We start from the raw sequence: 27477 nt of genomic DNA on the forward strand, positions 1-27477 counted from the left end.
TATCTAGTAACCATCCCTCCAAGAGTGTTTATTCTCCACCACCAATCATTCTAGTATCCCTCCCACCACCCCCACCCCACCAGTCCTCTGTGGCAAGGAATATCCTTTTGTCTCTCTATCCTTTTGTGTTGTGGTTTGCAATAGAGGCATCGAGTGGCCATTGTGTTTTATCTATAGTCTACATTCGGCACGCATCTCCCAACCTGAGAGGGTCCTCCAAACACCCTTTACTCAGTGTTCCCTTCTCAATCTGAGCTGTCTTTTCCCCTGGCATGTGAGGTCAGCTTCCAAGCCAGGGGGCAAACCTCTCATACCTTATTTCTACTATCTTGGGTGTTAGTCTCCTATTCTGTTACTTTATATTCCACAGATGAGTGCAATCTTTCTATGTCTATCTCTCTCTTTCTGACTCGTTTCACTTAACATGATACTTTCCATGTTGATTCTCTTATATACAAATTTTATAACTTCATCTTTTCTAACAGCTGCATAGTATTCCATTGTGTAGATGTACAAAGTTTCTTTAACCAGTCATCTCTTCTTGGACATTCAAGATTTTTCCAGACTTAGGCTATTGTAAACAGTACAGCAATGAACATTGAAGTGCAGATGTCATTTATACTATACTTTTTTTACCTCTCTGGGATATATTCCCAGAAGTGGTATTGCTGGGTCAAATGGGAGCTCAGTTTCAAATTTTTTAAGAATCGCCCATAATGATACCCAAAAGAGCTGAACCAGTCAACATTCCCACCAGCAGTGAAAGAGAGTTCCTTTCTTTCCATATATACGCCAACACAAGTTGCTTTTGTTCTTTTGGATGTGGGCCAGTGTCTGTGGTGTGAAATGATAATCTCATTGTTGTTTTGATCTGCATCTCCCTGATGATTAGTGATGAAGAGCATTTTTTCATGAGCCATTTGGCCATTTGGATGTCTTCTTTGAGAAAGTTACTTTTCATTTCATCACCCATTTTCTGAATGGGTTGGATGATTTCTTCTTGTAGAGTTCAACCAGTGCTTTGTATATCCTTGATAACCACCCCTTATCAGATGGGTATTGAATGAATATCCTTTCCCATTCTGTAAACTGTGTTTGTACTTTAGCCCTTGTTTGTTTTGAGCTGCAGAAGCTTCTTAGTTTAAGATAGTCCCATTTGTTTATCTCTGTTTCCACTTGCTCGGCCAGTGGATTGTCATCTTTAGAGAAAACTTTAGCTTCAATGACCTAGAGGTTTATGCGAAATTTGGCTTCAGTGTTCCTTATGGATTCTGGTCTGATGCTGAGGTCTTTATCCACTTTGATCTAACTTTTGTACACGGTGTTAAGTAGAGATCTGAGCCCATTTTTTGGCATGTAGCTGTCCAGTTTTGCCAGCACCATTTATTACAGAGGCTTTCTTTGCTCCACTTCAAATTTCTTGCTCTCATAACAAAGATTAGATGATCATATATTTGAGAGTGTGTGTCAGTATATTCCACTCTGTTCCATTGGTCTGTGGCTCTACCTTTGTTCCAGTACCATTGGTTTTAATTATTACCACTGTGTAGTAGAGTTTGAGGTTGGGGAATTTGATGCCTCCCATCTTCTTTTTCCCAAGAATTGCTTTACCTATTCGTGGGGGTTTATTGTTCCATAAGAATTTTAGGAGTCTTTGTTCTATTTCTTTGAAGAATGTCATGCGTATACTTATAGGGATTGCATTGACTTTGTACAATACTTTCGGAAGTATTGCCATTTTGACAATGTTAATTCTCCCAATCCACGAGTAGGGGATATCTTTCCATTTCCTCGTGTCCTCTTTTATTTTATGAAGTAGCATTTTGTAGTTTTTTTGTACAGTTTTCTTTGTACTAAGCTTAACTCCTTAGTTAAGCTGATTCTGAGGTACTTGATTTTCTGAGGCATGATTTTTGAGGCATGGGCTAGAGCGATAGCACAACGGTTAGGATGTTTGCCTTACATGTGGTCATCCTGGGCTCAATTCCACCACCCCTCTCGGAGAGCCCGGCAAGCTACCAAGTGTATCTCGCCTGCATGGCAGAGCCTGGCAAGCTCCCCGTGGCATATTCGATATGCCAAAAACAGTAACAAGTCTCACAATGGGAAAATTACTGGTGCCTGCTCGAGCAAATTGTTGAGTGACAGGATGACAGTGACAGTGATACAGTGATTATTGTGAAAGTTATTATTTTTTCATGTCATTTTCTTTTCTATCATTATTTGCATATAGGAAACCTATGGAATTTGGGATATTGATTTTATAGCCTGCAACTTTAATATACAAGTCTATTGTTTCTAGGAGTTTCTTGGTAGAGGCTTTAGGGTTCTATAAATCCATATCATCTGTGAATAGTGAGAGCTTGATTTCTTCATTTCCTACCTGAATGCCCTTAATATCTTTTTCTTGCTTAACCGCTGTTGCAAGTACTTTCAGTACTATATTGAAAAGAAGTGGTGAGAGTGGGCATCCTTGTGTCATCCCTGTTCTTAGAGGGAAGGCTCTTGGATTTTCCCCATTGAGGATGATGCTTGCCATAGGCTTGTGGTAGATGGCTTTGACTATATTGAGGAAAGTTCTTTCAATACCCATTTTGGTGAGAGTTTTCATCATAAATGGGTTCTGGATCTTTTCAAAGGCTTTCTCCTTTCTCTGCATCTTGTAATATGATTATAGTATTTTTATCTTTTCTTTTATTGATATTATGGATGATTTTGATTGATTTCTGAATGTTAAAGAATCCTTACATCCCAGGGATGAATCCCCCTTGGTCCCAGTGTATGATCCTTTTGGTGAGTTGTTGAGTTCTATTTGCTAATATTTTGTTGAGAATCTTCACATCCGTGTATATCAGGGATATCAGCCTGTAGATTTCTATTTTTCTGTGGTGTCTTTGTTTGCTTTTGGTATTAGGGAGATATGAGCCTCATAGAAACTGTTTGGGAGAGTTTCTTTTTCTTCAATTTCCTGGAAAAGTTTGAGAAGAACCGGCAATAGGTCCTCTTTAAATGTTTGGAAAAATTCTCTAGTGAATCAATATGGACCTGGGCATTTGTTTTTGGGAAGACTTTTGATTACAGTTTCAATTTCCTTGATATTATTAGGTAGATTCAGGTATTCCAGATCTTCTTGGTTCAGCTTTGGGAGATTATAGGAATCCAGGAATTTCTTCTAGGTTCTCTTGTTTTGAGGTATACAGATTTTCAAAGTAGTCTCTGATGGTGTTTTGAATTTCTTTGGTTTCTGTTGTGATGTCCCTTTTTTCATTTCTGATTTGGTTTATTAGGGTTCTCTCTCTGTTTATGAGTCTGCTAGTGGTTTATCAATCTTACTTACTTTCTTGAAGAACCAGCTCTTGGTTTCAAAGATCTCTCGGATTATTTTTTGAGTTTCCATTTCATTAATTTCTGCTCAAAGTTTTATTATCTCTTTCCTGCTGCCTGGCTTGGGCTCCTTTTTTAGTCCTTTTCTAAGGTCTTGAGCTTATTTATGTGGGCCCTTTCTTCCTTGCTAAGAAATGTTTGCAGCACTATAAATTTTCTCCTTAACACGCTTTAACTGCGCCCCATAAGTTCTGGTAGCTCGTGTCTTCATTCTTATTTGTTTCCAGGTATCTTTTGATTTCTTCCCTGATTTCCTTCCTGACACACTCTTTGTTCAACATCGAGTTGTTTAATTTCCAGGTGTTTGATTTGGTTTTCTGCATCTGTGCATGATTAATTTCTAACTTCAGTGCATGGTGATCTAAAAAGAGAGTTGTTACAATGTCTATCTTCCTAATTCTGTTGAGATATGTTTTGTGGCCCAGCATGTGGTCTATTCTGAAAAATGTTCCATGTGCACTGGAAAAGAATATGTATTCTTTTTGGGGGGGATGTAAAGTCATATATATATATATATATATATATTAGCCCTCTCTCTTCTATTTCTTTCCTCAAAGCCAGTATTTCCTTGCTGAGTTTAAATCTTCTTTAAATCCAGAGGTTATAGGCCATTTTGAAGTTGCCAGCTACTATTGTGTTGCTAGCAATGTCCTCATTAAAGTCTGTTAGCAGTTGTTATAAATATTTAGCTGGTCCCTCATTGGGTACATATATGTTTATGAATGTGATTTCTTCCTGCTGTACATATTCTCTTGATTAATAAAAAATGGACTTTGCTGTCCCTTCTAAACTTTGTCAGCTGGAAATCTATGTTGTCATATACTAGTAATCAATCCCTATTTTTTAAGGGCGTAGTTTGCTTGCAGGATTGTTTTCCATCCTTTGACTTTGAGTCTGTGTTTGCTTTGACTGTTCAGACGTATTTCTTGTAGACAGAAGAATGTTAACTTCAGTTTCTGTATCCATTTTGCCACTCTATGTCTCTTAATTGGTGCATTTAAACCATTGACATTGATAGAGGTTGCTGTCATGGGGTTTTGTTCCATCTTTTCGTAAGGGTTTGTTGTGCTTTTAGGTTTATTTCTTGTCTTACAGTAGCCACTTTAGTTCTTATTTTAGGTTTGGTTTTGAGTCTATGAAGTTCCTGAGCTGTTGTTTATCCATAAAAGAGTATATCGTTCCTTTGAGTTTGAGTGAGAGTTTAGCTGGATAAAGTATTCTTTTCTTGCTGAAGCATTAATTTCATTGAGTTTTTTTAACTATATCCCACCATTGTCTTTGGACTTGGAGGATTTCCTATGATAGGTCTGCTGTAAATCTAACGGGTGCTTCTTTGTATGTGATTTCCTTCTTTGACCTTGCTACTTGCAGTATTGTGTCTCAATCCATGACATCCATCATTATAACTATGATATGTCTTCGAGTCTTTTTATTAGGGTCTCTTTTAGCTGGCACCCTTCTGGCTCCTTGAATCTGGATGCCTGCATTCTCCAGCTCTGGGAACTTTTGAGCAATGATTTCTTTAACTGTGGCTTTTTCATTGGGGTCACCTCCCTGTCCTTCTGGTACTCTGATGATTCTAATGGTGTTCCTCTTGAAATCATTGTCGAGGTCTCTGATTCTCCCTAGAGCTATTTTCAGGTCGTTTCCCATTGTTTATTGTTGCCTGTAAGCTCTCTGCAGTTCATCTTCAAGCTAACTGATTCTGTCTTCCGCTGTCGCCATTCTACTGTTGAGGGCACTCACTGAGTTTTTTATTTCACCTACTGAATCCTTTATGCGTGACACTTTATTTTTCCAACTTCTTCTCTCATTTCTTTTTGTATTTTGTTGGCTGTCCATTCCACTGTTTCTTTCATGTCCTCTTTTAATTTACTGGATGCTTTTTCCACCGTTTCTTTGAGATCATTGAACATCTTCTACATTTCATCTCTGAATTCTTTGTTGGAGAGCTCATATTTGTGGGTAATGCCTATAGAGGCTTCTGGACTCTTTTCATTATCCCCTCCTCGTGGTGGAGATTTGCATTGTTTCTTCATGTAGTTGTGGTTGTATGGATGTGTGACCTTACAGTTCACTATCACTATCCCCTCTTGTATGAAGATAGGATTCTGGATAAGCTCGATTGATCATGGTCACCTTTTTTATCCCTTCTAGAATATATCCTTCCTCTCAGGTATTCCTCTATGCCTTATGTCTAGCCTCTAATGAAGCTTTTGAAGGATGTGATCTCATATATTGGCCTTGTACAGCTTCGTGTGTTCACTATTATTTTGGTGAAATTGAAATAGACTAGTGGGCTATTGACTTATTATGTTTGAATAGCTAGGATGTTACTCAGGGAATTAGGTGATGAAGATTGAGATGTGATTCCAGATTGCTGGAAATGGGGAAAATAACTTCTGCTGACCCAGCCGAGGCCACGCCCACTACTGTGGGGGTCATGCCCCCTGCTCTGGACGCTATGCTCCCAGCAGTGCTGTTAAGTGGAGGGGTCACACGCCTAAGGTCGGGGGCAAGGCAGGGGTGTTGGGAAACGGCACATTCCTGCGGGCATGATGGCAGTTCGGGAGGTGGGAGAGCATGGAATCTGATTCGAGGGCGAAGATGCAGGGATGTCTTGTGGAGAGGATTGGAACCGGATCCGAGGGCATGGATACGGGAATGGCGGGTCAAGATCCTACAATATTAATTTTAAATTGTGGTACTAGTATAAATCAAGGTTGTCACTGACATTAAAATTGTCTTTTAATATGAAATATGAGTATTTCTAGTTGTAGAAGGTGCATTTTAGTATATAAAGTGGTAACACATATTAGTCAATGACTATTTCAGAATAAAGACAAATAGTCTTTTATTTATTATTTTGAGGTAATTATGAATTCACATAAAGCTGGGAGCGCTAGTATTGTGAGAAGCTATGTATCCTCTTTCTGTTTTTCCTCAGATACCTTGCAAATGTATATATATGTACATATATATTACTATATCAGTATACCATCATAGTATATGTTGTACAATATCTATATATAAACTCTATATATTGCTGCATGAAACCATTAAAACTAAATATAGCATCAGAATATTATAATAAAATACCTGGAAAATTGACATTGGCACAACAATTGATACAACTGGTACAATCTATCATATTCAGTTTTTACTTCTTTTATATGTACTCATTTGCGTGTATTTATTTCTATGTAATTTTATCACATACGTATATTGTTTTATTACCACCAGAACCAAATTATAGGATGTTTGCATCATCACAAAGATCTATTCTGCTATACCTTTATTTTTACAGCCATTCTTTTACTTCCTTCCCCTGAAAACCGCTTTTCTGTTTCCATCTTTATAATTTTATCATTTCAAAAATGCTATGTAAATGAAATTATACATTATGTAGCCATTGGAAATTGATATTTCCATTCAGTGAAATACTGTGGAGGCTCAATGAAGTTGCTTGCATCAATAGTACTTTTAAAATTTCTGAGTAGCATTCGGGGCTGGAGTGATAGCACAGCGGGTAGGGCGTTTGCCTTGCACGCGGCCGACCCGGGTTCGAATCCCAGCATCCCATATGGTCCCCTGAGCACCGCCAGGTGTGATTCCTGAGTGCATGAGCCAGGAGTGACCCCTTTGCATCGCCGGGTGTGACCCAAAAAGCAAAATAAATAAATAAATAAATAAATAAATAAAATAAAATTTCTGAGTAGCATTCTATAATACATATTAACACTCTTTAGTAGATTATGTATTTCAGGACACTTAGATTGTTTTCAAACTTTGGCTATTGCAAAAAGCTGATATAAATATTCATGTATATGAATGTAAGTCTTTACTTTTTTAGATAAATGCCCAGGAGGGCAAATTCCTAGTCATATGGTTGTTGCATATCTAATTTTATAAGACTCAGTCAAATTACATGATAATTTATTTTTTGTTTATCATGTTGCAGATACTGTTCTAAGTACTTAAATTAAACAAACACATTTAATCCTCCTAAAACTTCTTTTTTTAACATGAATAAAGTCATGCTCAGGGATGTAAAGGAATGCTTTCAAGATCACATAGCTAGGAAGGAGCAGAACTGGACTTGAATACAAATGAATCTGATTCCAGAACCTGTTTGCACACTTAACAGTGACTGTATCCTACTTACTCCTTTGGAAAAGGGTGCCAAATAAAACAGATGGCAAGTTCTTCAATTTGCTATACAGCAAACACTTAATAGAGCAATTTTTTTCAGAAAGTAATGGTTAAGCATGCATGCTTAATAGCTGTATTTTGATGACTAAGAGAAAAGCAAGAGGGCTTAGAAGATTCGAAGTTTGTAGTAATATTTTGATTCATTGTTTGAACTGGAATTATTACTCGCTTAGATTGGGAAGTAGAATGGACATGCAATCAGTCCACCTAAACTCACATTTGGGTGTTCTTACTAGGAGTGTGAACCTGAGTAAATCACTTAACCTTATTTCGATTCTGCTTTACTCGCATATCTAAAATGAAATTAAAACTCCTTCTAATGAGGTTTTTGTCAAGATTAGATGTTAATATATTTTGTAAGTGATGAAGTACTATATAACCAGAAATATTAATTATTGTCATTATCTGAAATTATTGTAGCAGGATTACAGATGTATTGCACAGCACAACTTGATTGGGCAGAGAAAAATCAACTTGTACAATGTACAGTTTTACCTATATCTTATAAGACTTTTTCTTATCAAGCTCACCGACTCACTTGTTGAAGGGGTTATGGAAACTGTAAATATGCAACAGAATAGGAGGAATTAGAAGTGCTCAAAGGCAAGAGACACTGAGAGCTCATCTTTAGTAGGAAGTTTGTGGTGTGGGTGTTGAGGGGCAAAGGGATAGTGATTGAGGGAAGAGGACACCTGGGTGGAGGGTGTGGTGCTTTAATAGTTCATGTGTGAAATCCTACTAATAACAGTATGTAAACTACAGTGCCTGCCCCAATTTTTTAAAAAGTCTGATCTGTTAATTTAAGTCACAGAAGAGTTACACATTTCTTTAGAGGACTAAATAACACATATTGTAGGTTTACTGTTCCTTATCTGCTGCAACAACTCAACTTTGCAAGAGAAAGCAGCTACAGATAATATGTAAATTAATGTGTGTTCTAAATTCCAGTAAAACATTATTTACAAGATTGATGATATATTTTGCCCACTGGTGGTACTTTTCCAGTGTCTAATTTAAACAGTTCCTTCAGATATTTTCCAGTTTCTTTTCAATAAGAACGTAGCTTCAACTTTCTGTCTGATCCAGTAGATCTGGGGTTAGTTCTGAGATTTGGCAATTGTAACAAGCAATTGTACAAGAAATTGTAATTTGTACAGACAATTACAGTCCTTGTGGAAACTGAGAGCATTGAGGAGAAACACAATTTCAGGGGCATCTGCCTGGCTAGATATTTTTGATGAAGTTCGTCCTAGACTGGAAGTTTTAAGGAAATCTATGAAATAGCCTCCTCTCGGTTTTGTATGGAAAGTAGTGCCATCTTGTAGTTATTGTGCTTTTTCCCAGGGGACTCCTGGATCTTTCCTGGTTCTTTTTGTTTCTCCCTTTCTATTATCACAGTTTTCTACAATTGAAAAGGTGGGAATGTTTGTTCTTGTTTTTTAAATAATGTAGGAGTACTGCTATTTGTTCAGTCTATGATTAAGCTGATTGTATTGGGCATGAATTCCACATTACTTTTTTATTTTCTTGTATCACCGTGAGATAGAGTTATAAAGCTTTCATGTTTGACACTCAGCCATACAATGATGGAACACCTACCCCTCCACCAGTGCCCATTTTCCACCACTGATGTCCCCAGTATCCCCCCTCCCCCACATCCCAGTCCTCACCCTGCCTCTAAGGCAGACAATTTCCCCAATACTCTCTCTCTAATTTTGGGCATTATGTTCTGCTCGAATTTTCTCACAACTATTCAACCATACCCGCCAGGGTCAGATAATAGATCATTTATTTTCCATTGCTCATTTTTTGGGGGGGTCACACCCGGCAATGCACAGGGGTTACTCCTGCTTCTGCACTTAGGAATTACCACTGACAGTGCTCAGGGGAACCATATGGAATGCTGGGAATCGAACCCAGGTCGGCCGCGTGCAAGGCAAACCTCTACCCGCTGTGCTATTGCTCCAGCCCCCCCCCCATTGCTCATTTTGAATATCATGAGAACTCACGTGGCCGTGATTGTAAATGTAAATTTCTAGACTGCAAATAGTTGGGTTCCAGAGACTCCTCTGTACAGCACAAATCTGTTTTGGGATTCAATTGGAAGTCTCTGGGACAGGGCTATTGCTGCATTAAAATGGCTCCCGAAGGCAAATTGTGGGCATGACAGCCAGTTTTCTGGGCAAGCGGGGACTTGAGGAAGCACAGCCTGGTCCTCTGCCACCATGTGGCCTGGAGATTTAGTCCTAGGACCCACATCCCTGGACCTTGCTTGTGGAAGCTCTTGGTCACCGGGATTCCATCTGGAGTAGGCGGGGAGACTGCATCTGCTCCATCTGGGCTGCCCCAGTGATATTGGCTCTGTATGGGGCCCAGAGAGATCTCTGGTGCTGTGCTATCTTCTGGGAATTGCCTTTGTGTCTCTGATCTAGGGCTGTTGGTGCGCAAAGATCCATTACAAAATTTTCAGCAGATTATGTTTTGGTGAGATCCATCCTAGGGATGGTAGAGTCAGGTTGGGGATATGGCAGCAATTTTGGATTGTGGAAGCAAGTAGCTACCAGGAACTCTGCTTTGGCAGTCACAGGCCAACCTGTCCCCTCCAAATTTACTTGGGTCTGTTCAGACATGCAGTGGTCCTAGTTTAACTGCGGCTTTTGATCTCTTATGAGATTTATTTGAAGCAAGGCCGGTAGTAAAACTTACAGGGTGGCACTGGAGTTGGATCATGGATGTGACTGCCAGTGCTTCCATGTATATATTGGAAAGTGGGGGGAGGTAGCCCATCCCAAATCTGAGAAAGCTATGAGCTTGTATAGCTGAACCGGAGGTGGTTTGTTGGTGTGGCTCCCACATACCTAACTTTGGACTGTTAAATTTCTTGGTAAACTTGGTCCCAAGTTGTTGGGGTCTGGCCAAAGAAAAGCACAGCGGCAATTTGGAGTTTTCAGGAAGCCTGAAGGCACCATCAGGCTGCTGATGCACTCGCCCCGAAGGAAAGGTTGGCCTGTTGGAGGCACCATACCCCCATGAATGTTCTTTCACTGCTAGATTGTATTCTGTTTCTACTGTAGTGTTGGCCTAGTTGTCACAAGAAAAGATAATTTTTCTGGAACACTATAATTTGGATGGTTAAAATTTAGCTCTTGATATACTAAATGAAATAAATAATATAGATAAATATATATTGCATGTAATTATAAATAATTTGTCTGGATCGTCTATTCTTATAAAACATGGAAAACAGTAGAGAGACATTAAGGAAACAGTAAATATTTTATTAATTACACTACTTTTATTATAAGACAAAAAGCCTTGCTTGTTTTGTTCTACCCCATGATCCTATTTTGTATGTCAGAACCAAATATTCTCCTGTCTTTCTCTTTTAAATCTCTTCTCATACTGTCATACATGCTAATGTATCTGCCACTTACTGCCAGCCCCCCACTCAATTTATTGCCTCAGGCTGAGTAGGGTATGAATTAAGTACTCAAAAAAGACAAAAGAGAAAAGGATAATAATAATTTTGGTGTGGAAGGGCACAGCAGGCAATGCTCAGGGTTTAATTCTGGCTCTGTATTCAGGGATCACTCTTGTTGGGGACATGGGGACCAATTGGGGTGCAAGGTATTGAAGCTAGGTCAGGTGCATATAAGATAAGCATGTTGCCCACTGTACTATCTCTCTGGCCCCAGGACAATAATAAAAACAATTTCCTCTATTTTGTAGTTGTTTTGGGCCCTTCGATCAGGCATCAATCCAGGTGGATTTTAGGGAGCCAAATGATACTGGGGAGTCACACCAGGGCCTTCCACATGCCAAGTATGCAATCAGCCTGTTGAGCTATCTTTCTAGCACCTCTATTTAAATTTGAAAAATTGCTTTTCATTTTGTTTTCCCTCTTTCCCTCCCTTGTTGCTTCTGCTGAGGTGGCAAACAATTGGTTGTGATGCTTTCCTACTTAGTTGTGATATTAACTGTGGTGCTGACTAGATGTGCCACTTGCACTTACTTGCTTGTATTGTGCATAGGCCATAGGACACTTTGTTTGCGAAACAGAAGTCTCAAGCAGAAAGGTTGCTGAGGTCAAACTGGTGTCTGTGGGCCCCACGGGTGGCTCATGTGAAGTGGGGAGAAGAAAGATGGTCACTTTCTCCGATCTGCCTTTGCCACCCAGGAACCAGGGTTACTAGTTTCCTGTCTTGCCTTGCAAAAAGGAATTTCAGGAGTAGAAGAGCAGTGAAATTACAGTTTTTATTTGGAGGCTTTGAAGGGAAGGAGGTAGAAAAAGTGGGAGACAGTGGAGAGTAACGTGCTTGAGAGAACCTGGGCTTCTCCAAGGGTGGAGTGTTCCCACACACATACCAGCATTGGACATGAAAGCATGAAAGTACACATCTCAGGAGGGGAGATGTGGGCAACACATGTGCTCGGGCACCTCATGTGCCCAGCCATACGGGCGCAAGCAGCACATGGGTTCAGACAGCGTATGTGCTCCCTTTCTTTATTCAAGGTGGCCTTTATAGGGTTCCTCTAACCTGCCCCTGTGTGGGGCTTCTACCTAGGTCAAAGTCTGTTGCTAAGGCAGTTACCAGGGGTTTGGGAGTGGTGATGGTCTTCTTTGAAATTCCTTTCCTGGCCTTTTGTTTCTGCAGGAGCTTCTCTGGGTCTGTTACTATAAATAGGTGAGGGTCTTACAAGGCCTTACTTCTTGTTTTTCCTGTTTTCTTCTGAGAGTTTTATCAGGCTTTCACAACTTTGGGGCTATTTCTTCCCATTGCCTTGGGAGGGGGCCTTCCCTATCCTGCCTACTTCAAAACCAGTACCTAGGATGATACTGGGGGTCAAAATGTCAACCTCATTAGCCTCATGCTTGTAAGGCAGACACTCTACCATAGAACTATTCCTGGACCTCAATTTCCTCTTTCAAATGATTTTTCAGTTCCTTTTTATCTCTTAGCAAAGGTAATGACAGTGCACTCCAGTGATCAAAAACATATATTGGAATTTCTGATTTTAAGTATTAATTTCACCACTAGAAGTTAAACGAATGCCTTTGTTTCTGAAACTATAAAAATGCAACTACTAATAGTAATTAGTGAAGATGACATTAGTGGAATATATAAAGTACTTTGCAAAAGTAAATCATCAATAACCACCACTTTAAAAAAAATTTGTTTTCAACAACATCAGTACAGCCATTGAAAAATGAGCTAAATTCTGCATCTGGGTCACTATCTTAGGATCTGATTTTACCATGTCCAAATTCAGTTTTTCCTAGGAGACATGGAGAAGTTGAGCAAGTTCCAATTTGCATATAAGATGAGGGCAGGGAGAAAGTAGGAAAATCGTTTCTTATGCTTTTTATTCCTTTCAGAAACTCACTTTATTTTCCAGTGGTAAAATGGGCAAAGTAGAAAAGAACAAGGAAGTGGGAGGTATACAGATTGTTTTTCCCTTGAAACTTAATCATTGGCATGTTTATACCTGTCTCTCACCAGATCTTGCCTTACCCCCTGTACCACAGCAATTAGAAAAGACCATTGTAATTTTGCTCAAATCAAAGCAAACTGGAAGCTGTAGACACATGAAGCCTGGAAAGGCAGGCTTCACATGTCTATTCCACAGATATACATGAAGTGGGAGATCATAAATGAAGAGAATACTTATGCTGGTTTGAAAATAACTACCAAGAGAGAGGTTTGATACCTCCTGTCAGTGAATAAGGGGTAATATTGATTTTCTCTATTGCATTATCTGTGTATAGTTAAAGGTGAGAGAATAATTGGCTTTAAAATATCAGGCTCTCGTGAAAGTTTGCTTCTATCTTTGATACTGTGCACTGTTTTCCAGTATGAAAAAAAGTGTTTGTTTGTTTTTTTCTTACATCCAACACCCTCGTTTCATTACATTTCTATCTGTACCTTATGAAGTGAGATTAATTTCTCTTGTTTCTTGCTATGAAAATGAAAAAATGAGCTGGAAAAAAATGGAACACAAAATGTCAAACACTAAAGTATCCTAGTTTAACCTTGGGCCGAGGTCAGCAACTTAACAAGAAGGTAATAAAGCAAAATTCGGAGTATTTGTATAATGGAGTGTCTTGCCAACCGTACTGACAGAGGGCTGTACTCTCACAGCTCTATTTATTTATAGCTTCCCCCTCCTCACCCAAATGCTACAGAACAACAAGTATTCTGACAAGTTGGAATGCTAGTAGTTTACACAAAAAGCAAATCAATAAAAACCCATTCCAAAATGCCTGTCTTTTCCCAGTAATTAGGTGGGAAATAAGAGAATGGAATTCTTTTCACATTTAATGAGATTTAGTGATCAGAAAGACAGGTAGAGATGAAATATGCACCTTTTGACCTGATCAATCGGCTAGAAAGGGATTCAGTTAGATTTAGAGATTCCAGCCAACAACTGAGATTTATACCTTTTCGCTTCTTTGGCCAGTGCCTTTGTACCCTATAATTCCTGTAGTTCGGTGGTCTTTGAAACTAATTCTTGTTTTATATTTTTCCCCATCTACATAGTGTTACTTGTTCCAACTAACAACAGAGAAACTGTGTCCTGAGTCTTTCAGCATGGCTTGGTCTCTTTTTCTCCAGTGATTTTTCATCTAGCAAGTGCAGTTCACTGTATAGACAGATGGGACCATACTGGATACAGAAAGGTGTCTAATAATTAGAGACAGCTGCTTCAGGTAAATGCAGTTTTCAGATGGCAAAGAAACATCGTATTATGCTAATTTTCCAAAAATAACTTTTTAAAAAAAGGCTTGTAGTTAAGAAGTGTCTTCTGCTAAAACAATGATAATGCATAAAGTGATGTGAGTAATGGACCTGATTGGTATATTTTCTCTTCTCCATCTCTACCACCCTTCTGTATGTCAGTCTTGTTGTATTTTAAAAGGTAGTCCAGCAGGCAAAACACATTTTAAAAGAGATGATATGCTTATTTTTTTCTAGTTTCTACTATCACTATGTTTTATGAGGTTCAAGCTGAAAATCCTGGGATAGCATCAAAAATTATACCAAGCTTGTAGACTCATGAGGAGTATTTGCTTAGCTATCTCTTCCTTTCACTTTAGCATCTCTAACAGTCTCTAGACCCTGTTTCTAATCTTTATTTCAATCACATACCTTGTTGTGTGATCAGAGGCAAAGCAGTCTCTATATTTTTATCTTTCAAATGGAGCTAAGCACATTTTAGAAGTACTATTCAGGGTAAAATTAACTAATACAAGTAATTTGAAGAAAATATGTAAATATTTACACAAAATATATTATATCTCAGTTATTTGTGGTACCTCATTCAATATTGAAGATCATTTACTAAACCATTATGATCAAAATTTCTTATGTGTCTTTGGTTTTATAATTGATTTGTAATGTTTACTATACAGAGATGATTTTTCTTGTGGATGGATTTTAAAAGATGCCCACTCTGTCTGCACTTAGGACAAACTTCTCTGTTCCAAGTTAAGAAAAATGCTGATTTTAAGAAAATCCCTGTAGCCATACTGATATAAGATGCCATTATGGGCAGGCACCATTCCATTGCTTGAACGTGAAGCAAAGTAATGATGAGTTTACAGTAAGGCCCTATAAAAATCGGCTCTTGGAGCTTTGTACAGGTGCTTGCATAGCCTAGATCAGGTCTAATCAACTAGTGTAGTAAAAATTACTTGTTTTTCTGTCATAGATTGTCTCAATATGCTTGATTACAATAAAACAAATGCCATTTTCCTGATTTTTTATAAAAATATGAAAATACCATTTGCTGTATCAGTTTGCTGGCTCTGGTTATGTTGCCTGCAGCATGTGGACTGACAATTTCCTCATATTTTCTTTCAAGTTTTTTGGGGGTTCATTCCTATATGTTCTGCTCTTTACTTTTGAAACAATTCTTAGGCCACCTGCTTAATGGAAACGCTAAAGTATAAATTTTGAGGCCAAGATTCAGATAAAGAAGTTCTAAAAAAGACCATTAACCTAAATTTTCATATAAAAATAAGATCTAATATATTATGCTTGTCTAAGGCAGAGGTAAAATGGTAATAAGCTCATGATTTTTCCTTGTTTGTCCAGTGAGTAGTAAACGAGAACATATGAGCTAGTATACATCATTGCCTATTTATCTCCCCTATTTATCACAACAAACACAGGCTACTCCAATCTGTTCAAACATACAATTGTCAAAAAAGTTAAGATACAATATAATCCTTTTATTCAGATTCACATGTGAAAACAGAGGGCTTTTACGTATGGCACTAGAGTCAGAGCCAGCAGGCCTATATTACCCAACTTACAGACCTGTCTAACACAGACCATAATGTAATGCTTCTCGAAGTGTGGCAGTCAGACTTGAGCATCTGATTCACCTTGGAAACAGGAGAGATGCGAACTCTCAGTACCTTATTTCCCACTAGACCTACTGAATCAAATTGTATTGTAGTACTTAGCAATCTGCTTTAACAAACTCTCTAAAGGATTTTCATGCAGAAGTTCCAGAGCTACTGCCCTAAAGCATTTTTAATCCCTCTGAAAACTGCATTTTAGGCATCTGACATATTTGAGTTAATTTGAGCAGAAAATGATGGACATGGCAATGTGGAATGAATTTCTAAATTGTAAGGTCTTTTTAAAGATATTTGTACTTGAAGGAAATCAGTTCTTTAAATGAATAATATAATCCTTAAAGTTACCATAAATACTCTATATACACATTACAATACTAAATAGCATATGCATATATGTTAATATATATACATATATACAAGCTAGTGCTTCTACAATACACTAAAACACACAATTGACTTCATTCTTAGGAAAGAAAAAAGAGTAGAGCCATTTAGTCATTAAAGATGTCTGAGGATAGCAATTGATTAAAAACATGAGCAAGTAAAAAATTGTAAGGTATATACAAATAAGCAGATCCAGATGATATGTATACTAAAGTCTTGAGAGATTTCACTAATTCTTTCACTAAGCCACTGACAACTAGAGAACCTGACAAAAACTACTTGGGCATGTACCATATTTTACCTTGTTAGCATTTTACACAATGTGGTATTTCAGCAGGTGCATTCAATAGAATATGCCTACCTGCCATTCCCCTGCCATTAAGGAAAGAAAAGATTCAATTTCTAGGTGTTTATGAGTTTTAACAAAACAGTTTTGTGGTACTGGGAATTCAGCTCAGGATCTCACACATAAACGAGATATGTGCTATTCCTCTGAGCCACATCTCCACCTTAAATAGTATATACTAAACTGTCACTGTCACTGTCATCCCTTTGCTCATCGATTTCCTGGGGTGGGCACCAGTAACGTCTCCATTGTGAAACTTGCTGTTACTGATTTTGGCATATTGAATACGCCACAGGTAGCTTGCCAGGCTCTGCCGTGCTAGCGAGATACTCTTGGTAGCTTGCTGGGCTCTCCGAGAGAGGCAGAGGAATCGAACTCAGGTTGGCTGCATGCAAGGCAAATGCCCTACCCACTGCGCTATCATCACTCCAGCCCATATACATATATATATGTATATATACATATATATATATATACTAAACAGTTTTAAAATATGTTTATCCTCACCAGCATTGCATACTGCAATTCAGCACCCTAGTTTATAATAAATGACAAGAGTGAGTCTCAAAGGATACTCAGGGAATTTGGGTCTACATGGCCTTCAAGCGCTTGTACTGAGAATTTTGAGTTTACGATATGACAGTTGAACTAGAAAGAGTTAATCTATATTAGGGAATCTGAGATAAAGGCCACTGTAATTAATTACCACCGTAATTAAGTTCTTGTCTCTTTCTTGGTCCTGCTACTAAGGAAGACAAACTGAAGTGGCTGGCAATAATTGGCTAAAAATAAAAGCTTCATAAGTATGAGTGAGAGCCACAGGTTCCTGCTGCTTTTGGATGCCAAAGGCTCAGTTTGTTTTGGTTAGTTGGTCAGACCAAGGCTTAGAAAGCAAAATACAAAAGAAACATTCTCTCTACCAACAGGCTAATCCTTTCAAGAATATTAATAGGATGCCCAACTGATTCTAATTTTATTCTGTATCCTTTCTCTAGGCAGTCTCTTGCCCCCGTACCTGGCTGTCTTCACCAGGGCCACTTGGAACTGGGTGGGTTGAGTTTCTCTCACCACCCTGGGCATAGCCCCAGAAGCCAAAGACCTCCAGAACCCAGCCACAGCCACCCTCAAAGCCCCTCTCCACACATTCGGATGAGCCTCATGCATGAAGGAACCAGCAGAGAAACCCAGGTGTGCGGGACCCGGGGCTGAGATCTCCAAGCCTCTCAGATCAGGACTTCTTAGCCTCCTCTAACCAGAACCCCATTTTCCAGTAGCTTAGCAGTCACATCCACAAAATGCCCCCGGCTCTGTGTAATCCCATCAATGGCCAAGATTCAGAGACTATAAAACAAAGCTCCCAGAAGCGTGCAACCTCTTATTGTCTAGTTCTCCCTCTTGGAGAACCTGGCAAGCTACTGAGAGCATCCTGCCCGCATGGCAGAGCCTGGCAAGCTCTCTGTGGTGTATTCGGTATACCAAATACAATGATGGGTCTCATTCTTCTTACCCCGTTGAGAAGAACGAGTAAAGAGAAGCTGCTAAAATCTCAGGACTAGGACGAATGGTGATGTTACTGGTGCCACTCAAGAAAGTCAATGACCAATGAGTTGACAGTGATACAGAGATACAGTAATCCTTTCTGTAGGCCAGTTATTTAAAGTTATAGGGAACTCTAGGCATGTAGTCTACTATCTTACAACACTTACAAGGTGGTTGGGGGCTACAAAAGCATTTTGTTTGTGGACAATATAGATGTTTTATGGTGATGAAAGAGTAGTTTAGGTAATTTTTCTAAGGTAATTTTTAGGTAATTTTAGGTAATTTTTCTAAGAGTTTATTATGTTAGTGCTCTTTCTCTGGATAGATTTATATACCCTTAACAAGTTTTTCTCATAGTTAAACAAAATTTCAGATTTTCCTCAGTTTATTCTGATGTCTTGTTTCAATGTCTTAAAGAACTTAATGAATCCCTACCAAAGGACTGGGAAACAAAGCCATCCATATTTAGTTTGCCAGATATCATAAGTCACTAGCATTGGTGGAAAGATTATTGATTTATGATGTAGCAGGCCTTCCTTGTTTATCATCTCAGGACTAGCCTATTCAGTATGATCATCTTGAACTCATCATTTCAGGAATATAAAAGAAGAAAGAGAATGCTAGGGCTACAGCTCAAAGGTGTGGAGTTCATGCTTTACATAGGAGTGACCCTGACTTCCAGATCTGAAGCCAGATCCCCCACCTGAGGACTGCAAACTGCTGTGGCCTGTTGTAGGCGTGGAACCTGGTGAACCCTGAACACTCCCAGATGGTTCTCGAGACTCCTGGGAATCACCCTGGAGTAGTCTCTGGGCTTGGAATACTGCTAAAGAGGCTCCTGTAGACATTAAGAGAGACTTAAAATAAGACAAAACAAATAAAATAAAAAATTCCAAGTCTGATTTTAATAATTTATTTTATATGAGGCATAAAGGAATTGGAATATGACTTACTTTACCATATTTAACCATTCCCTCAAGATAAATATTATAAAACATTGTAATTGATCTTCTCTTCAACATTTATGAACCTACTTAAAGAATTTTCAGCTCTGTAGGAAGATTATCTAAGGATTTAAGATAGGTGATTTTGGGAAAGCTGTAATAATTATCTGTTGCTGAACACCACATGAATTTTTAAATCTTTAGTTCTTAACTACGTAGGTTCTCCATAGTGCTTTCCACAGTGCAGGAGGGAGAAATAGAGGTGTGGGGGGGGGGGAAGGAAGAGAAGAGGGAGAGAGAGAAATGTCAAGGGAGGACTCACTTAAGAGTTAGCATAATAGAAATGGAGGTAGTAATAAGCCACTTTACAGTTTTAGGTATAATATAGTGAAAGTGTGTGTGTTCACTGAAAAAGAGTCCTTTAGTTTTCTTTAGAATTCATATCAAAAGTACCTCTTTTACATAATTATATTGGAAAAGAGTTTTCCCTTTAACCTCTAAGCCTGGTAATTTCACACCACTAAGTGCAGAGTACTTTCTGCTTGTGATTTTCATAATTGTTCCTCTCTTTAGTTGGTGTGCTAAGTACCAAAAAGTATCAAGAAAGCATTTCACTAGGTGTAATGTGGAAAATAGAAATCATGCTACAATTTTTATGAAGTTCTGAATTTGTCTCTTTTCAATCCACTCTATACTATTGCTTTAAAGTGACAAGAGGCTAGTCTAGAAAAAAATACGAAACACAGCAACAAACCCTAAATCTCTCATTAAACAACTAGCACCCTAGTAGAGTTCATTATTTTTCACTTTCCAGTTATTGACTTTAATTAGAGAGCACGCACAAAGTTGAACTGCACCCAGTACTTTTTTAGAACTTCACACCAGTTTTACTATATTAAGATTATAACTTGCAACAGAAAGTTCCTTCCAGTACTTTTATTATAGTTCTTTGTTAGGTTCCCACAAGAAATATTTATATTATATGGGACCAAATTTTCTTGCTATGCTGAACACTAAAATGCTATTATAACAAGGGTCAGAGAGATAGTACAGGGGGTAAGAAAATTACCTTGAGTGTGGCTAATTCCAGTTTGTTCTTGGTTTGATCTCTGTTTGATCACTGCTTTACTTCCCTGCACCACACATGGTCGCCTGACAGCCATCTATAGCAATCCTTGAGCACAGAATCACATGGAACCTCTGAGCACAACTAGGTGTGATCCATAATCCCCTTCAAATAAAATAAAAATTCTCATAACTCAAAAATATCTCTCTAGAGAACTCAGAGATTCAGTGATTTGTTACCCCTAACATTGTATTGCAAATGATAGTGTATGTTACTTAAGGAATAGTATGACAAGTAAGTATGATGTGTTTTTAACCAGCACCAAGGTGATTTTTATGCACCATAAGTATAAGAATAATGAAAAATTTTTGAAAAGCCACTTCAGTGAATCTATTTTGGTGGAGGGAATGAATGGGGCCACATCCAGCAGTGCTTATTCCTGTGTCTGTACTCAGGGGTTATTCCTGGAAGACTCAGGGCACCATATGAGGTGTCAGGTATTGAACAATAGTTGACCGTGTGTAAGGCAAAGTTCACTGCATGCTGTACTACCTCTCTAGTCCCACTGAATCTATTTTGTGGAATGATGGCAATTGTAAACCTAGAAAGGAATTAAAACATCTTAATAAATGGAAAAAGACACTTGAGCTTCCAAGGATCTGTAGAAAAGTGTTGTATCAGACATTAAATGAACCATAGAATCATGAAGAGGTTATTATATTTAGATTCTTGATCCCAGCAAAAGTCAGATGATGCTGATAATGATAAAAACATAAAAATAAATTATAATAGTTAATCAACTCTTATGGGACTTATAGAATGCCAGGTAATGTACATACTAAGTCAACTGTATACATAACAACGAATATAAAATAAAGTAAAGTATACATTTGGCATGTCCAACATGAAACATTAATCTCTTCTGAGGGATGCTAAGGAATCACAGCTGAGAAAGAGATCTTTAACTTAACCCCAAACGACCAAAGACCAAAGAAAATGGGAGAAGAGTATTACATGGAGAAAAGCATAACCTATGGGAGAAGAGCACGGCCTGAATAAACAGGAGAAGATTATTACAAAGAAGTATATGTTCAGAGATTCACAGTAAAAATAAGTATAACTAGAGTGGAGCAAGGCAGAATACACAAAAGTTCTGCTAATATATTTCCTGAACATAACAATACTATTTCCAACTCATAATGCTCTTTCCTTGAAATGCTCTTTTAACATGACTGGCTCAATTTCGTCAAATGCTTTACTACTGAGCTATACCCCTTCTATGACTGACTCAATTTAAATCCATTTCCAATAAATCTTAAAGAGCAAGGTCTTTTTCGACCACTTAAGTTATGCCTTTCTTTTTTTTTTTTTTTGCTTTTTGGGTCACACCCGGTGATGCACAGGGGTTACGCCTGGCTCATGCACTCAGGAATTACCCCTGGCGGTGCTCAGGAGACCATATGGGATGCTGGGATTCAAACCCGGGTTGGCCGCGTGCAAGGCAAATGCCCTACATGCTGTGCTATCATTCCAGCCTCAAGTTATGCCTTTCTATCACCTTTATTCTATTTATTCTATTTCTTTCTTCATTGATATTTGAAACTAGATTTTAAAATGTATGATTAATAGCTTATTACCTATGAATTTCTTCACTATATTCCTGTATTCTTTCTCCAAAACATAAGCACAATAGAGGAAATGAGATAAATCTTTTCTATCTCATTTAACTCAGCACCTTCACCATCTAATATCTGGCAGAAATATATCATTTATATTTGCCGATATTTAATTAGCGGTCTAACCCTTCTCCTTGTATTGTGGAAGCAGGGATAGAAATGTTTCCATCCACTTCCCATGGCTTTGTATAGCTCATCTAAGTTTCAGATTTGCCAAGATGAAAATGAAAAAAGGAAATGGGAGTGTGGAGCAGGGCAATGGAGCAGGAAAAATCTAACCTTGTAAAATGACCCAGGAGTGAAACTTCCAGAGAGGGAGTAATTGGGCAGAGATTACAAAGCAGGGTGCCTGCATCATGTGCCTGGCCTTGAGCCTCACTCAACCCCCTACTCACATACACCTGAACCGAAGAAACAGTCATGTAAGCCTTTAGCAAGTCATTCTAATGGCAACACATAGCCTTGAAAGGGATTAGGCCGGGGACAAAGCAGAGAAGAAAAAGTGATAGGCCTATAGTGTTAAACTTTATATGATTGAATCTCTTGTAAGCCAAGACCCTCTATAAAAATGTGTGTATTTGGCAATAAAGTGAGCTGTGATCAACTGCTTACAGAGGGTGTTTCTCCAAGCATTTGTCCTCCTTTGCCCCACAGCCAGGCTCCTACCTGGACTCTATGCACAACGTGTCTGGGTGTGTTGGGGATAACTGTTCCCCAACATGGAGGTACCTGGAATTGAATGTGATTAGAATTCTAATGATGTGACCTTTATTTTTAAATGTAATTTTATTGACACACTATGATTTACAAAGTTGTTCATAATAGTTTCAGGCATGCAATTTCCCAATACTAATTCCACTACCAGCATGAACTTCCCTCTACCAATGTCCCCATAAAATTAGTTAGTAAGATAGGGACATACACCAACTTTCACAAATGGCCTAGAACACTACTTTAAGCACATCAGTGAAATTATTAGATTTTTTAAGATAAGATTTAGATTCCTTGCAACCCTCTACTATCATACTCAGAAATTGCCTCTCTTGCTTTTGTTTAAGTTATTATCTTAAATATTAAAGTTATTATCAAAATCTATCTATCCTGTATTTTGAAAAAATTGTCAAATGTACAACTTCAGTAACTATATCTAGTGACATTTTACATAATCTACCCCACAATTTTGCAGAGGTTCATTCATAGTGGTATTATATTTGTCTTGTTTTTTTGTTTCATATATTTATTAATCATTGTAACCCCCAATATAATACATCAACATGTTTCTATGCATTTAGAGGAGAAATAATCTTAGTTAAATGGAAAATTATGCGATGGCTTCTGGAAGACCTTCATTTTAAGTAGCTTTACAACTGGAACATTTTGTTTAGAAGTCTGGACCTTCTATCTTCAGTTTGTTGTAATCTACATTCACTGTGAAAACTTGTATTGATCATTTAGACCCAGTGTGTTCCAGGGCTCTGGGTTATTCTTTCTGTCCCAACTGACATAGAGATTGAACAAGGCCAGGTAGATGACATACAGCACTGCACCAGTACTCCAGCTCCAGTAAATACAAAGAGGGGAATCAAGCTTTTATGCTTCTTAGCCTGCCTGAAAATCTGACACAACATGGTTATGGCAGAAGCATCAAATTGGGTAAGAGGAGAAGGTCAAGTCCGCTAGGCCTGGTCAAAGTACTCTCCGTTATTTGTCTTGATTTTGGACCACATTTTTTTTTGTAGTACTCAGAGACTACTTCTGGATCTGTGCTTTGTGATCACTCCTGGTTGTATTTGTAGTGGGCTGAGTACCTATGTAGTGTTGAGGATCAAATCAGGTTAAATATATTCAAGGCAAATGTCTTAACTCCTGCACAGTCTTTCCCCATCCCCCACGAGATGCTGATAATTTGCTATAAGTTGCATTGCATAGACTTGCGTTGATTGCTACCTAGAATCAGATGTAATGGCATAAACAAGTTATTTACATTACTTGTATCACTTGTCATCCCGTTGCTCATTGATTTGTTCGAGCAGGCACAAATAACATCTCCATTCGTCCTGTTGTGTTCTAGTGTAGGCCAATGGTGTCTGCTTGCTCCAGGAACACAAAGATCATCAAACCATTCATTCAGAGTCTTAACGAAGAAGCCTGACAATCTCATAGGTAGGTGGCCAGGCGTCCTTTTGACATCCCGTGGAATCTGGTCAGTAATGGCTCTAGTCCAGCTGTCATCTCCAAATCGCATTATGTGTCCGGCCCATCTGATTTTCGATGCCTTGGCAAATGAGGCAGCATCCTTGATCCTTGATCATCGATTGTGGTCGAAACTCCAGATTCCTTCTCTCACTGAGTGAAATGTGATATTACAAGCACAGCTCATTCGATTACTCTTTGGGGGACATGAATAGCGTCCTCATCCTGTTTTCATAGGGCCCAGGTCTTTGAAGCATATGTTAGTGCGAATGGTGGCATCAAAAAGATGTGCCTAGAGCCAGAGGTTCTTCATTCTCTTAATGACTTATTTGAGGCTCTTGAAGGCATTCCACACCGCTCTCTTCCTCCTGTGCAGTTCTAGAGCCAAGTTGTTCTTCATGTTGAGTTCTCGACCCAGGTACACATAACTGCTGCATTTGGAGATATTCGTTTCATTGAGAGCAAATGGAATGTTAGGAACTAGTTTGTTTTTCATGAACATTGTCTTCATAAGATTCAGTTGTAGTCTGACCTTTCCACACTCAACGGTCAAAGTCGTCCAACATGCGTGCCACTTGGCTAATGTTTGTTGTTATTAGAACAATGTCATCAGCAAAGCTGACGTGGTGTAGTTGCCTACCGTCTATCTTCACTATCATTCCTTCTCATTTCAGGTGTCGCATGACGTTCTCGAGGGTAGCACTGAAGAGTTTTGGTGAAATGGTATCACCCTGCCGAACCTCTCTCTTTACGTTGATTATCACTTCCTTGTAGAATGGTGAGATCCTGGTGGTGAATCTATAATACAGCTTGTGGAGGATCCTGATGTACCAAGTTTGAACGCCCTGTTTGGCTAGGGCTTCGATGACCGCTTCAGTCTCAATAGAATCAAAGGCCTTCTTAAAATTGATGAACATTAGACAGAGCGGCATCTTTTTTTTAAATTTTATTTTATTGAATCACCATGTGGAAAATTACAATGATTTCAGGCTTAAGTCTTAGTCATAAAATGCTGAAACAACCATCCCTTCACCAGTGCCCATATCCCACCACCGAAGACAAAGAAAAAAAAACCCACAGTACACCTCCCATCCCGCCCACCCCTGCACCCACCCCCGCCTTGTAACTGATAAATTTCACTTTACTTTCTATTTACTTTGGTTACATTCAATATTTCAACACAAACCTCACCATTATTATTAGGAGCACCCCACTAGAGTCAGACCTGTTGTGAAGAGAAATGAGGCACAGTAGCGGCCATGCAGTTTTGTATTTCTGTACTTTAACAACTAAGTCCAGGGAGATTTCTTGCGGATCATTGCAAGCTGGTAAACCCCATCTGTGGTCGTCATAATATGGCGGTCCCCACGCCTTTCATCCCCGGGAAGGGACAGGCGAGAGAGAGAAATACCTTTCCCCTCCCGGGCGGGCATGGGGTCGCGGCTTAGTTCTCTGGCTGGAGACAATCTGCAAGGAGCAGTCCATGTTGAAGTTGGTTCAGCTGGGTCTGGATTCACGCTCGTGCAGCTGTGGAGGAGCTGCACGCGCATGCGGCCCCCGGGGTCACATCTCGGCAGCCGACAGAGCGGCATCTTTAACAACATCTCGTGATGTTGGTGTTGTCCCAATATTCCAAACGGGATCAGACCACCATCCACTTCATGCGAAATTCTACTTCATGGAGCGGGGAGAAAGGGCTGCAAAGTTTAAGAAAAGAACTCCTAGAATAAACACCAACTGGGAGCTCTTTGGCACTATTGAGGCAATATGGGAAGATGCCGTAGTTGACAACATTGACGAGTAATGCAATCGACTGGTTCAGCAGCTCCATGACTGGGCAAGGAATGCTGAGAGTGAAAAAGCTGAAAAAAGACATCTATCTTCAGAAACTCTCAAGCTCATTCATCAACGTGGTTTGGCGTGAGCCTTAGGCAATCACAAGCTAACATCCAAGCTCGAAAAGCTGTGCAGAGAAACGATAAAGGAAGAACTCAAAGAGAGAAGAGCATCAGTGTTGGCTGATGTGGCAGAAGCTGATAAAAGTATTCGCAACATCCGCTTGTCCTTTGCCAAGGATTACTGCCCTCCGACATCCTGATGGATCTATCACATCTTCCAGAAACACAATAGAGAAGGCTATCAATGACTTCTGCTTGGATGTCTTTGACAGCCACGTCCACCTGGCAACATACCAAATTCCACAAGATGGATATATCATTCCCAGCATTCTTTCTTCTGAAGTCCAACATGTCATTTCTTCAATGAAGAAGTGTACAGCACCCAATCCAGACAAGGTCAGACCAGAACACCTAAAGAATCTGCCACCAGTACTCGTCAATACACTGGCTCAGCTCTTCATATGCTACCTGTCTGAACGCAAGTTTCCATCCCAAAGGAAAACCAGCAGGACCGTTTTGTTGTACAGGAAGGGAGACATCTTTGGACATTGGCAACTATCACCCGATCTGCCTGTTGTCCATCGTCTGCAAGTTGTTCACTCGAGTCATCCTGAATAGGATTGGCAGAACACTAGACGAAGGACAACCATGCGAGCAAGCCAGGTTCCGAAAAGGATTCAGTACAATTGACCATGTCCACCCAGTGACTAAGCTCATTGAGGTTTCGCTAAATAAGTTCACTAAGCATCAATAATGTGTCCCACTTTTTTACGGATGCTACGGGAAAGACATGAGAGTGGAGTTTTTCTCACAGTCATTTCTGATAATCATTTTTGAGGATTTTGTTTTGCTGTTGTATGGTCTTTGAGAACTAGATGTGCTCAGGACTTACTCCTATCTGTGTTCAGAAATCTCTCCTGGCTCTGGGGACTACATGGGTTGCCAGAAATCAAACTGAGGTCAGCGGCAGGCTTCAAAAAATCAAGTACTTCAGAATCAGTTTAACTAGAGAAATGGAAGACTTATACAAAGAAAACTATAAAACACTAGCTCAATAAATAAAAGAACACATAGACAGAACTCTCCATGATACTGAAGCTATCTTGAAGTCATCTTCAAGTATGAAGCAGCACAGACTAGGCAAGTGAAATAAAAGATAAATAAATGGACAACATTAAACTAAGATGCTTCTGCACTTGAAAGGAAATGATGAGCAAACTACAAGGACAACCTACAGATTGGGAAAAATTATTTACTCTCACCCATCTGATAAGGGGTTAATATACATGATATATTAGTAAAACTAGTTAAAACAGAAAAAAAATCCAATGCCATCAAAAATTGGGAAGAAGAGATTTACAGAAACTTTCTCAAAAAAGAAACAAGAATGGCCAAAAGACACATGAATCTACACTATTAATAACCAAGGAGATGAAAATCTAAACAATGAGACAGCATCTCATGCCA

General features: G+C 39.0%; 1 pseudogene; it reads right to left on the reverse strand.

The window, feature by feature from the left end:
• Positions 1–23300: 23300 nt before the first annotated feature.
• On the reverse strand, positions 23301–23547 carry LOC129400121 (cytochrome c oxidase subunit NDUFA4-like; annotated as a pseudogene).
• Positions 23548–27477: the final 3930 nt, after the last annotated feature.

Source organism: Sorex araneus, chromosome X (genome assembly GCF_027595985.1).
Source record: "Sorex araneus isolate mSorAra2 chromosome X, mSorAra2.pri, whole genome shotgun sequence".
Classification (NCBI taxonomy): domain Eukaryota; kingdom Metazoa; phylum Chordata; class Mammalia; order Eulipotyphla; family Soricidae; genus Sorex; species Sorex araneus.